Here is an 11,796-nt window from a genome sequence, read left to right as displayed (position 1 = left end):
AACATTCACCCTGTTCAGGGATTTGGGCATGGACATATCTTTTTGTCAAGGGGGAAGATGACACTTTTCAACCCACGACACCTGGATCGCCCAGCACAAGAATCCCCATTCATCCACCTCCAAAATAAATAAATAAATAAATAAAGCTTCTTATGAGTTTAAGCTACTATTTTTCAAATTTCGGTAATTCACAGCCAAATACATGCCCTAAGTAATAGATTGTTTAACTCGGGGAGGAGTCAGGAGTATTTTAGGGATTGAATCTGACCATGGTTCTGAATGCCTGTGTTCTGAATCTCTATTTTGCACTAGTCCACTCTTTTCAATCAATGTGTGGACGCCAGAGCATCAGAATTACCTGGGGTGCTTATTTAAAATTCTGATTTCTTGCTCTCAAAATGGATTTGCTGAATCAGAATCTCTGGGAGTTGACCTCTTTCGCAAGTCCCCATGGAGGCTCTTATGTCCATTGAAATCTGAGAACCACTGCAGCCCTTTATGTTATTTACACTGTTTCTCTGAACATTAATTGTTCCGTTTGAACAGTCTTTATCACTTAGGGTGGATCGTCCACCTCACATTCTGTCGATGCTGTGGTTAACCCTGTTTAAATCCACTGATTAAGCAAAATCTGTTTCCCTAATAGTGAAAAATTGTATCTTTCTTACATTGAGTCCTTACAGATTTGAAAAGCTACCTGGTAACCTAGTCTAGATTTTTATTTTGCATGCTGTGTTAAAATGTGTTCTTTCTTAGCTACAAATTGCACAGTCAAATGTGTTATAACACCAGAGCAGAGGAAAAAAGAGAGCACTCAATATATGATAGGATTTCAACAGAGGGGCACCAGGCACCACAGAGTACATGAAAAATAGAACTTGCCACCGCCAGATTCAAGACTCCGCTGGGATTCCTAAAATCCCTGGTTTGTGAGGGAGTTTATTGTACATTCCTTTGTTTCCTAATTTGTTGGATTCTTGCTTTTTAACTTCCCTCCGGAGAGCACAATGTGCACCATTTGGGATCAGGTGACAGCTCCGAAGTGTGGCTCCTGACCATCCAATCACCAGTTATAAGTCCTTCCTTAAGCCCCTGCAATTTTGTCATTCACCAAGTGTTAAAGGAGGCCTATTCCCCTCCATCATTTACAGATAAGGGAGGAGAAGCAATTATCTGAAGAGTCAGGATTTGAGCTGGGATTTGAACTTCCTGAGCAATACAAGAGTCAAAGGTTGAGCTCCGAATACCCCAGCTTCCCACTCAGAATTCAGGCAGCTGGTGGAAGAGAGAAAAAGCATAAAACTGAGGTCTCGAGTTGCTATACTCATAACCTCACAGCAAACTGCCAAGGAGACGCCGATCTGAATCACATTAAAGTTCAAAAAAAGGATTGTTTTATTTCCTAGAAACTGAGACAGCAGAACCACACCTACCTCAAATCCCTTCCAAATCCCCTAAACCCGGTTAAAAGCCAGCCCTAGATGGGGACACTGGGCAGTGAGATTCTTCTGACTTGAAAAGTGTGCTGTGATACATTAACCACTTCCCTGCTGAGAACCTTTGCAGGCTCCAGAGCTGAACTTGACATGTGCTGTTCAAGACCATTCCCCACAATGAATATTTGAACCTTTGTTCCCCAAAATGTGCTGGGATTGCTCCTCTGCCAGGCCTTCCCACCCATCAGGGGACCTGCAAACCTAGAGCAGAGAAACCACCACACCTACCACTGTTTCAAACATTGGCCCAACTCCAGGCGGCTTTCCATAGGCTGCAGGGAGGTTCCTCCCTTGGTTGTCTGGTTTCTGTTTAGAGGGCATGGAGCAGGTTAACTCTCTTTGGTCTCCCCATGTGCCTAAGCATGCTTAGAAAATGCTACCAAAGAATCAAAGCCCCATTCCTTTCCCACTTGTGTTGAACTCTATGTTAAGAGTGTTTTTAGCTCTGAAATTGGACAAATTTATCTATCAAAACCCTATTCAGAAGCCAACAAATGCCACCCTAGTCTGAGTAATTTCTTCCTCCTCTGAATTGCTGTAGAATTTCACATCTATATCATTTATATGCAGTATAGGCTGTCTGGTATCTATGCATGTCTTATCTCTCCTCTCTCATAGAAGCTTCTGGAAAGCATGTGGTATAATCTTAAATACAAGAAATGAGCAATAATTTTTAGCTGAATTAATGGACTCTTACAGCAACATGTGTTTTCTATTTGGATGCTATCAGAAGTTGTTATTGTGTGGGAAATGAATGGATCAATTTTACACATTAGCCCAAAGCAGACTTGACAAAAACATCCCTGACTGAGTCAGCCAGAGACACAATGGTGGCCCCTGCCCCCAACTCATGTTCAGAAAGAAACTCTGAGATCTAGGTCTCTCCTGAGAAGATGGGCTGTCATGGTAACCAACACTAAACTTCGAAACGTTGTGAGCTAGACCAGGCAATGGCATTGAAATTACTTTCTAACATTTAACAATAGCATGTGTGATTGGAGATTTGGCATCAGTGCAGCTCTCTCCCTATTCAGAGGCAGAGAATGAACATAAACAGAAAAATATTGGTTAGATAACTAAAAATAATAGAATCTTGGAATAAAATATCCAGTTGTCAGTAGGATATATTTACACCCATAAGTGAATTTCTTCAAGGTTGCTTGCTCTTCCAAGATTAGACTGCAGCTATGCCAAAGTCTCATTTGTCATGGCGCACTACCATCCCCCTGCCACCAGCAAAGGAAATTAAAGGTCAAATGGCTTTTTTAGAAAACAATTTATCTTCTGTTTCTGGGCTGTTCATTAAATAAGAATTTATTGAATGTTACATATGGACCTAACATAACCAATGTTAGGTACCTGTGGTAGTTTGTCTCCAAAGATATCCCTCCAATTGTGCTCCTGGCACTTACACCTCTATGTAAATCTGGGATCCTCTCTCTTTAATCTGGGCTCTCACTTTTGAGACCCTGAGACTTCCTTTTAACTAATAGAATGTGGCTGACATGATGCTGCATGATTTCTAAGACTAGATCATAAGAAGAATACAGCTTCCACCATGCTTTCTTTGGAGTCCTTGGTCTGAGAAAAGCCAGCTACCAAGTAAGTTCAAATATCCTGAGACTGTATGCTATGAGGAAGCCCCAGGTAGCCATACAAAGAGAACATGTGAGAGAGAAAGAGAGATCCAGACAGGCTTGAGCTGTGCCAGCTATCTCACATGAGGACTCAGACATGTGAGACCAGAAGTCATCTTGGATATCCAGCACAGTCAAGCCTTCAGATGACTCTAGTCTCTCCCACCATGTGACTACAACTTCATGAGAAACCTCAAGAACAGCCCAGCTAACACAGAAAAAAAACATGAGAGATAAGAATAAGTTGTTGTAAATCTCTAAGTTTGGGGATGGTACTTAGAGATTTACAGCAACAGCTTATTATTAATAGATAATCAAGTCAGCTCCAAACAATTGTTTTGTTTTTATTGAAAGGCGAAGGCCTTGCCCTTGGAAAACTTAGATTATAGCCAAGTCAGCAACATACCCACAGAAAACAACATAAATACTCTACATCATAACTCCACAAATACAAAAACAATATTTTTCAACTAAGGAACTGCTTTAGGAGGCTCGCAACTGAGTTTGTAAAGGAAGAAAGTGGCACCAGCCTTGCCAAGGAAAGTAGCCAAACAAATCCTGGCAATTGGTGATGGAACAGCTGTCACATGTACAAAAAGAGTCAAGACAGAGTCTAGAAACATTGATAAAATGTAGAGCAGAAAAGTGAGCAGAGAAAAATGGCAAAATACATTCTAAAAAATATTCAAATGCTCACATTAAAATATAAGCATTTTATTTGTATAAGTACAACTTAAAGCAAGAAACCATTTTTCAACTATCAGAGTGGCAAAGATCTTTTTAAAATGATAATACTCAGGCTTGTAGGTTTTAGTGTAACCCACGTGCCCTTCTGGCAGGAGTGTACTATAAACGAGTCCAATCTTTCTGCAGGGCAATATGCATCAAAGCCTTTAAAATTATGGTATCTTTAACCCGCTATTGGAGCTTTAGAAATTCAACCAGAGGAACTATCAGTTTCTTTGTTTTTAATGTTGGTTTTGTTTTTATTGTTTTGTTTTGTTTAGAATTTTAGTAGATTGAAGATTAACTCTGTGACGGTATAATTACAGGTAATATTCAAAGTATTTAACAACTGATATGACATAAACACCAACCAATTTATAATTATAACCAACACACCAATAGGTCAGAATGGATATACCAACCAATCAAAACGGAGAGACCAATGAATCATAACAGCTGTACCAATCAATTAGCCTGAAGGTGTAAATAACCCTACAGATAGCCACCATGTAGCTGGATATCAGCCAAGAATCCCTCCATGTAACTGAAAATCATGTAACTGTTAAAAATCAATTTTTAGGCTGGGGGCAGTGGCTTAAGTCTGTAATCCCAACACTTTGGGAGGCTGAGATTGGAGGATTGCTTGAGTCCAGGAATTCAAGACCAGCTTGAGCAACAAAGTGAGACCCTGTCTCTACAAAAAAAAATCCAAAAAATTAGCCAGGCACGGTGGCACATGACTGTCGTTCCAGCTACTTGGGAGGCTGAGGTGGGAGGATCACTTGAGCCTGGGAGGTTGAGGCTGCAGTGAGCCATGCATGATAAACATGTATTATTTTCATAAGCTATCAGGAAATAGCCACATTATATAAAAGGAGAAAATAAAAGTAATCAGAGAGCTTTGGTTGGTTAAAGTGTATAAAGTTTGAGTTGGACTGATCAGCAGAAATGAAGGCAAGTTCTATTTGAGGATAAAGTAAAAGAAACAACAGGAGTTTGGGGATAAGGCTGGACAAAGCATAAAAAGGAGGAATTCTAAGTGACTGAACAAGAAAACCAGTGTTGGATGAAGACAATTCTAACTGCTAGGAAGGAGTCTAGGGGAGAAAAGAAAGACACAATAGCCAAGAGGGCTTCTACAATATTCCATTTCACCCAATCAGAATCTTGATTTTAGCAAAATACTTCTGCTCTTGCAGTGCATCCAAAGTAATTCAACATCTGTTTCATCAACAACTGATATTTGATATCTTCTCACAGTAAACTCTCTGCAGACAGAGGAAAACAGGAAGGAAGCAGCACAAGAATACTTGTTCGCTGACACCAAAAAAGCAAAATCAGAATTTTTACTTACCCCAGGGCAAAAGAGTTTTGAGTCAGACAAGCTTTGGGTCAGACCGTGAAAGGCATTCACCCTCTCTTTTAGCTTTTTATTTTGAAATAACTTTAAACATACTGAAAAATTGCAAGAATAGAAAAAAGAGCACCCATATGCCCTTTACCCACATTCACCTATTATTAACAGTTCACTTTTTGCTATCATTTGTCTTTCTCTCTCTCTGATAAAGATAAATATCACATACATAATTTTTGAATCACTTAAGAGTAAGTGGTGTACATCATGTGTATTTTCTAAAATTAGGGTGTTCTTCTGCATAACCATGCTGCAGTTGTAAGCTTCAGCAATTTTAACATTGATGCAATAATTTAATCTAATCTATTGTCCATATTCCAATCGGTTGCTTGACCTAATAATGTCTTTTTTCTCCCACACAACAGGATCCAGCCTAGGATTAAGTATGGCCTTTAGTTGTCATGTCTCTTTAGTCTTCTATAACTCATAACATTTACTCACACACACGCAAAAGCATCCCTTTTCATTCAGACATCAGTTTTATTTGAATTAATGTTGCAAGGAATCCCTGCCAACCCACTGCTCCTAGATTTGTCCTCAGTGGCACTCATCCTTCCTGATCCCTCTTACACTGGAACTCCAGGTAGCACAAAGTCTGTTTGGGTGGTAGGTATAGTTATGTCCTCCCAAAGCATTTTTTTTTTCTCCTTACCCTTGAAAAGATCCACAACTGCAAATTTTGTGCCAAGTAAATGTGAACTGGTACTATTTACTTAAAAGACTATAGCCCTCAATACATGGCTGGAGAAGGTCACACAGACTCTTGCGTAGTGGCCAACTAACAAATCACTCCATTGCCCTAAAATATTTTCTCAATCTCTCCTCCACCTGTCTCCCTCTGTAGTACCATGACCTTTTGGCCAACGGAGAGAGCCCATTCCTCTTCCATCACTCTGATAAATGTAGAGCAGAGATGGCTGTGGTTGAAAGGCGCAACCTAAACAAAGGCTCCAGATGAGAACTTTTGATGACTGTAGTTTCTATCTGAGCCTAGTAGACAGTTACTAATCTATATAAATGCTGTAGTCAAACCATATGGGCAGGAGAAACGATTACTAAACGGAAATCACCGACACACTGGCAGACTGAAAAACTACACTTCTCCCAATGTCATGGTTTATTTGCATGTAATCCCAGCCAAATCAATATCGCCATCTTAATCAAGAGGGAATTCCAGGCTGTGGCAGAGAGGTATCATTGCAAATAATTACATCAGAGCCATTTTCAGACACATTGCACGCTGAGTTGAAATGTTTAAACAGATACAAGAAGGAGGAAAAAAAAAAATCTCAGAGGGTGCTTGAGGGCTGTTTGTGCCCTGAGTGGTGATTCAAGCAGTCATTGTCTTCATGTTCAAACCTTAGAAGGGCAGTGCCCAACTGAGAGTCTAGGGGTCAGGAAAAGAAAACAGCGGCAGCATTGTGGATGTGCACAACATGAGTGAAAGATTTTATAATCTTAAGTGAAAATATCTAGGCTTTTTCCCCCCTTTTAATCAGAAAACATCATCTCTGTGCATTTTCTAGGAAGAAAAATTCCCTATACAGTTGCCATGTAAGACACAGAAGATTTACAGATTGCCAGAAATCCACTTTGGAAAGAGGATCTCACTCTCTGGCTGGCTGGGAACACGCTCATGGAGACCCAGGGGATTGAGCCCAACTCAGGCTTTTCAGCAGCAAATAGAAATTAAGAGAGGTAGCATGGCAGGGAGAATAAGTCAAATGACACTCATTTATGCCTAAAGTTTTGTCAATTATTTTTAATCTATTTTTTTCTTTTCCCTAATTTGTATTCTAGTATTTGAGAAAGAAAATCTGCTTAAATTAAGAAAGTTTGAAATGATGTCTGTGAATGAAGAAATTAGATTTTCTTAACTTCAAGTGCAGGCAGCATCAAAGCAGGAGACAGTGCAGTGGCAGAAACACTGCTTTAAAGAAGAAAAATGACTTCTAATTAGCTCTAAGGTGGCAGCTTGAGCCACACTGGCCTCAGCCCACAAGGGCATTGTTTATATGCAAATGATTCCTTCTGAAGCACTAGAAAACACTTCCTTCCCTTGAGGAGGTAAGCATTCTCTTGAAATCTGGTCTATTCTACTCATTTGGTTTATTTTTTTTTCTTGGTATTTCTAAAGTAAATGTCAACTTTGGCTCCTATTGGGAATGAACATAAATTCCAAATTAATCCATTTTCCCTGTTCAAATACTGTCCCATACATATGGTGTTGCCATCATAGCTGCTTTGCAGTGGTGCCTTACTAACAGGCTCCCCTGAGAACAAAGTCAGCCAGGATACCTAGAGAATGGGGATGTTGAGGACCCTGGGACAGGGAACTTGCAGCAGCAGCAACGAGGCAGAGGAGGTGTTCACTTACACCTAAAGTTTTGTCAATTCTTTTTAACCTATTTTTTCTATTATTTTTAATATTATTAATCTACTTTTTAATCTTTTTTAAAATCTATTTTCTTCTATATTTTTTTCTTTGTCCCTATTCTTGGACACATCTGTAGGGGCAAAGCTCAGCCCACCTGGACACTGAGCTACTCCCATGGGATAGGTATGCTTGGGTTCCCCTTGGGTTCCCCTCTCCTGCAAAAGGAGAGAATGGCTTTTGCCAATCTCACACCCAAACAGAGCCTTAGCTCACCTTGCCTAGAAGAGGGTGAAATATGGGCTCTAATTTCTGGGGCCCACCTATGTGCCTCGTATTACTTCAGTCAATAATAAATTTCTGTCAATGAAAGATGCTATTGAAATGTTGCCAACCAAATCTCCCCCTCCACAGGACCTCATTATTCTCCATCTGGCATTCACTGGCCTTTCCCTCTGAGGATCCCCCCCACTCCAAATATCTAATCACCAGATACTGCCAATTTTACATTGGAAGTCTTTCTCTGCTTTGTGCTCCGCTCATTCCCAATATGCCTGTTCATCACCTGTCCTCCATCTAACTATTGAGAGAACTGCTGGGCCACACTCCTTGCCTCTGGCCATCAGCCTGCAGCCTAGCCATCACATCACTACCAGAGAAGTGGATAGACGGTGGGTGGGTGGGTGGAGAGAGAGAGAGTCATGTTACCTAGGACCTAAAACCCTTCAGGTGTGTTAGTCGGCTTGGGCTGCCATTACAAAATACCACAAACTGGTGGGGGTTAATCAACAGAAATCTATTTTCCTGCAGTGCTGGAGGATGGAAGTCCTAGATCAAAGTGTTACAGATCTGGTTTTTTCAGAGGTGTCTCCTTTTTGATTGCAGACAGCCACCTTCTTACCATGTCCTGACGTGTTTGCCCCATGTGCATATGTCTGGTATCTCTATGTCCTAATCTCCTCTCTTTATAAAGGCACAGTGATATTGGATTAAGGTCCACCCTAACAGCATCATTTTAACTTAATTACCTCTTTAAAGGCCCTACTTCCAAATACAGTGAAATTCTGAGGTACTGGGTCTTAGGGCTTAATATGATTTGGTTGTGTCCTGACCCAAATCTCACTTTGAATTATAATAATCCCCACATGTCACAGGAGGGACCTGGTGGAAGGTAACTGAATCATGGGGGTGAATTTTCCCTGTGCCATTCTCGTGACAGCACGTAAGTCTCAGGAGATCTGATGATTTTATAAAAGGGCAGTTCCCCTGCACACACCCTCTTGCCTGCTGCCATGTAAGATGTGACTTTGCTCCTCATTTGCCTTCCACCATGATTGTGAGGACTCCCAGCCATGTAGAACCATGAGTCCATTAAATCTCTTTCCTTTATAAATTACCCAGTCTCAGGTATGTCTTTATTAGCAGCATGAGAACAGACTAATACAGGGCTTCAACACATAAATTTTGGGGAGACATAAATCAGGCCCTAGCACTGCTTGAACAATGGAAGCAATGCGGTGACAGTTTCCAGGCCCAAGCTTTAAGAAACTAAGAGCTTTGCTTCCTATCTCTCTGTGACACTTGCCCCAGGGACAAAGAGGGGAGGCTATGTGTAGTTCTGTCTCACAGCCCCTGCTACAGTCCCATCAACCACCCACATGTGGGTGGAAGTTTTCAAGATGACCCCAATCCCAGCCATCCTTGCACTGCAAGCACATGACAGACCCTGAACGAGAGTCTCTTAACTGAGCCCAGTCATTTCCCAGAACTGTAAGAGATAATAATATAAAGAATAAAATAAGGGTTAAATTTTAAACCACTAAGTTTTGATATGATTTCTTATATAGTAACTGATAAACAAAAATGGTATTTTTGTGTGAAATCCAATTACGGCATTGACAACTAATATATAAATTTAAACACAAAACAAAACACTATTCTGACCAAATACCACACATCTGTAGGCAGCCAGTTTCTAACTTTTGTTTGCTCTAGCAATTCCCAAACCCTTGGAGTACCTTACTAACACCCTGCTCTTTCAAACCTTCATGGCTTTGTAACACTGCTCCCTCAACACAAGCATTTCAGTTGCCTAGTTTTTCTCATCATAAAAACTTGCTAACTGTTGTTGAAGAAATGAACAGGTAACCAGATAATCAAGGACTGATTATACTCAGGTTGATTTTCATCTTCCTTAATTTTCCCTTAAATCTTTATCATAAACCCTCTTCAACTAAGGTAAGCTGATCTGATTCCATCCTGGCAACACAATGGCTTTGACCTTTTCTAAACCTTTACTCTCCAGCATCCCTCCCTTGAGGCTGGGGGAAGGTTAGTGACCTACTTTCTGTGTCTTTGGATTGCGTCCTTACTCTCTTCCTTCATCTTTCCTCTGGTAGCTCTGTTGTTTATCCACTTTTCTCTTTGATGGCTTTCAATCATTCAAGGTAGTTTTTGAAGCAGCAGTAGTTCACCAGATACTGCACTCTGCCCTGCCTGAGGGTACAGAGATGCAGACAGCACAGATGTCACTGAAGCACAATGGTCTTAGAACACCTTCCAAAAAATGAGAACACCCCTCATTTAATACTAAAACCCACTGTAATCCAGAGATGATCTGTAGATATGCAGATCTGCTACAGTCCAGATCCAATCATTCCTTATTTTTCACAAATAATAAATCAAAAAGAAAATTCTTCTTACAGTAGGAAATTCTTGGCTGCCTGGCTTTTTCTTCATCCCAGCAAGAGCCATTCAACTTGTTCTTTTCCTCTTAAAAAAATCTTGCAACACCTGGGTGCGGTGGCTCACCCCTATAATCCCAGCACTTTGGGAGGCTGAGGTGGCTAGATCACCTGAGGTTAGGAGTTCAAGACCAGCCTGGCCAACATGGCGAAACCCCGTCTCTACTAAAAATTTATAAAAACTAGCCAGGCTTGGTGGCAGGCGCCTGTAGTTCCAGCTACTTGGGAGGCTGAGGCAGGAGAATTGCTTGAACCCCGGAGGCAGAGGTTTCAGTGAGCTGAGATCGCGCCACTGCACTCCAGCTTGAGTGACGGAGCAAAACTCCATCTCAAAAAAATGATAAAAAATAAAAAAAATTGCAACTAAAATTGTAGCTAAATGTCTCCTAAACATTTCCCCTGCCTCTATCTCTCCACCACTGCAGTTCTTCCTACACAACATTGATAGATTAATCTTTTTTAAATGCCATCTAAACCTATCTTCAGAGACTCTCCGCATGCATTAGAAGCTCCAAATGCCACGGACTAGAATTCAAAGGCATGTGAAGTCTAGCCCAGACCTATTTCTTCAACCTCCTCTCCTGTAACACCCACCCCATGATCCCTGAGCTCCAGGCAAATACATCCCCTCACAGTCTCTCAAAGTCAAAATGTCTCTCCCAGCTAAGTGGCTTTCACCCACTCCACCAGGTCATGATTTATTCCTCCTACTGGCTTAAGAAGTCCCTCAAAGCTCTCCTTTCATGATGCCTTTTCCTATGCCCCAGGATCTTAGAAACAGACCCTTCTCTGAACCAGAAGTCTGTAGATAATACAGACTTCTACAAATTCAGATACTCATCCTTACATTCTCATCACTCTACACGTAGATCCTGCATCTCAAGGGAGACTATAAGTCTTTCAAAGGCAAAAGTCACGTTTTGTATTAACTTGATATGCCCAGGGCCAAGCGTGATGTCCAATGGTAAATGCTCAATAAATGTCTGACAAATCATACTTGATTGTATGAGTAGAAACTGTTTGCTTTGGTTATTGATTAGACACAACCAAACTGACAGTCAAACACCTCCCTTTGGTCAGTGACCTTGACTTTCCTGACCCTGTGAAAACATGTAAAACTCAGCAGGATTTACTGGTCACTCTGTAATTAAATAACTGGTCAGTGGTGATACACTGTAAACACTACCTAAAAAGAAGCAAAGCCCAAAACAAACGATGCTTACCTCTAAATCACACTTGATGCCCCAGGGAAGGCACCTTAACGGCTTCTGAAGAATAGGCCAGAGCCCTGAAAAAAGGGAAGCAAAATGATTTTTTTTATCCCACAGAACCCTGAAATTAGCGTCCATGCTGAAACAACCTGAGAGTAGCAGATCAACAAGTGTCTGACTTCAGACAGGTGAAA

The sequence above is a fragment of the Colobus angolensis genome, unplaced genomic scaffold (genome assembly GCF_000951035.1).
Source record: "Colobus angolensis palliatus isolate OR3802 unplaced genomic scaffold, Cang.pa_1.0 Scaffold57, whole genome shotgun sequence".
In the NCBI taxonomy this organism is placed as follows: Eukaryota; Metazoa; Chordata; class Mammalia; order Primates; family Cercopithecidae; genus Colobus; species Colobus angolensis.
The sequence above is the reverse complement of the archived record's forward strand: the minus strand, read 5'-3'. Positions refer to the sequence as shown.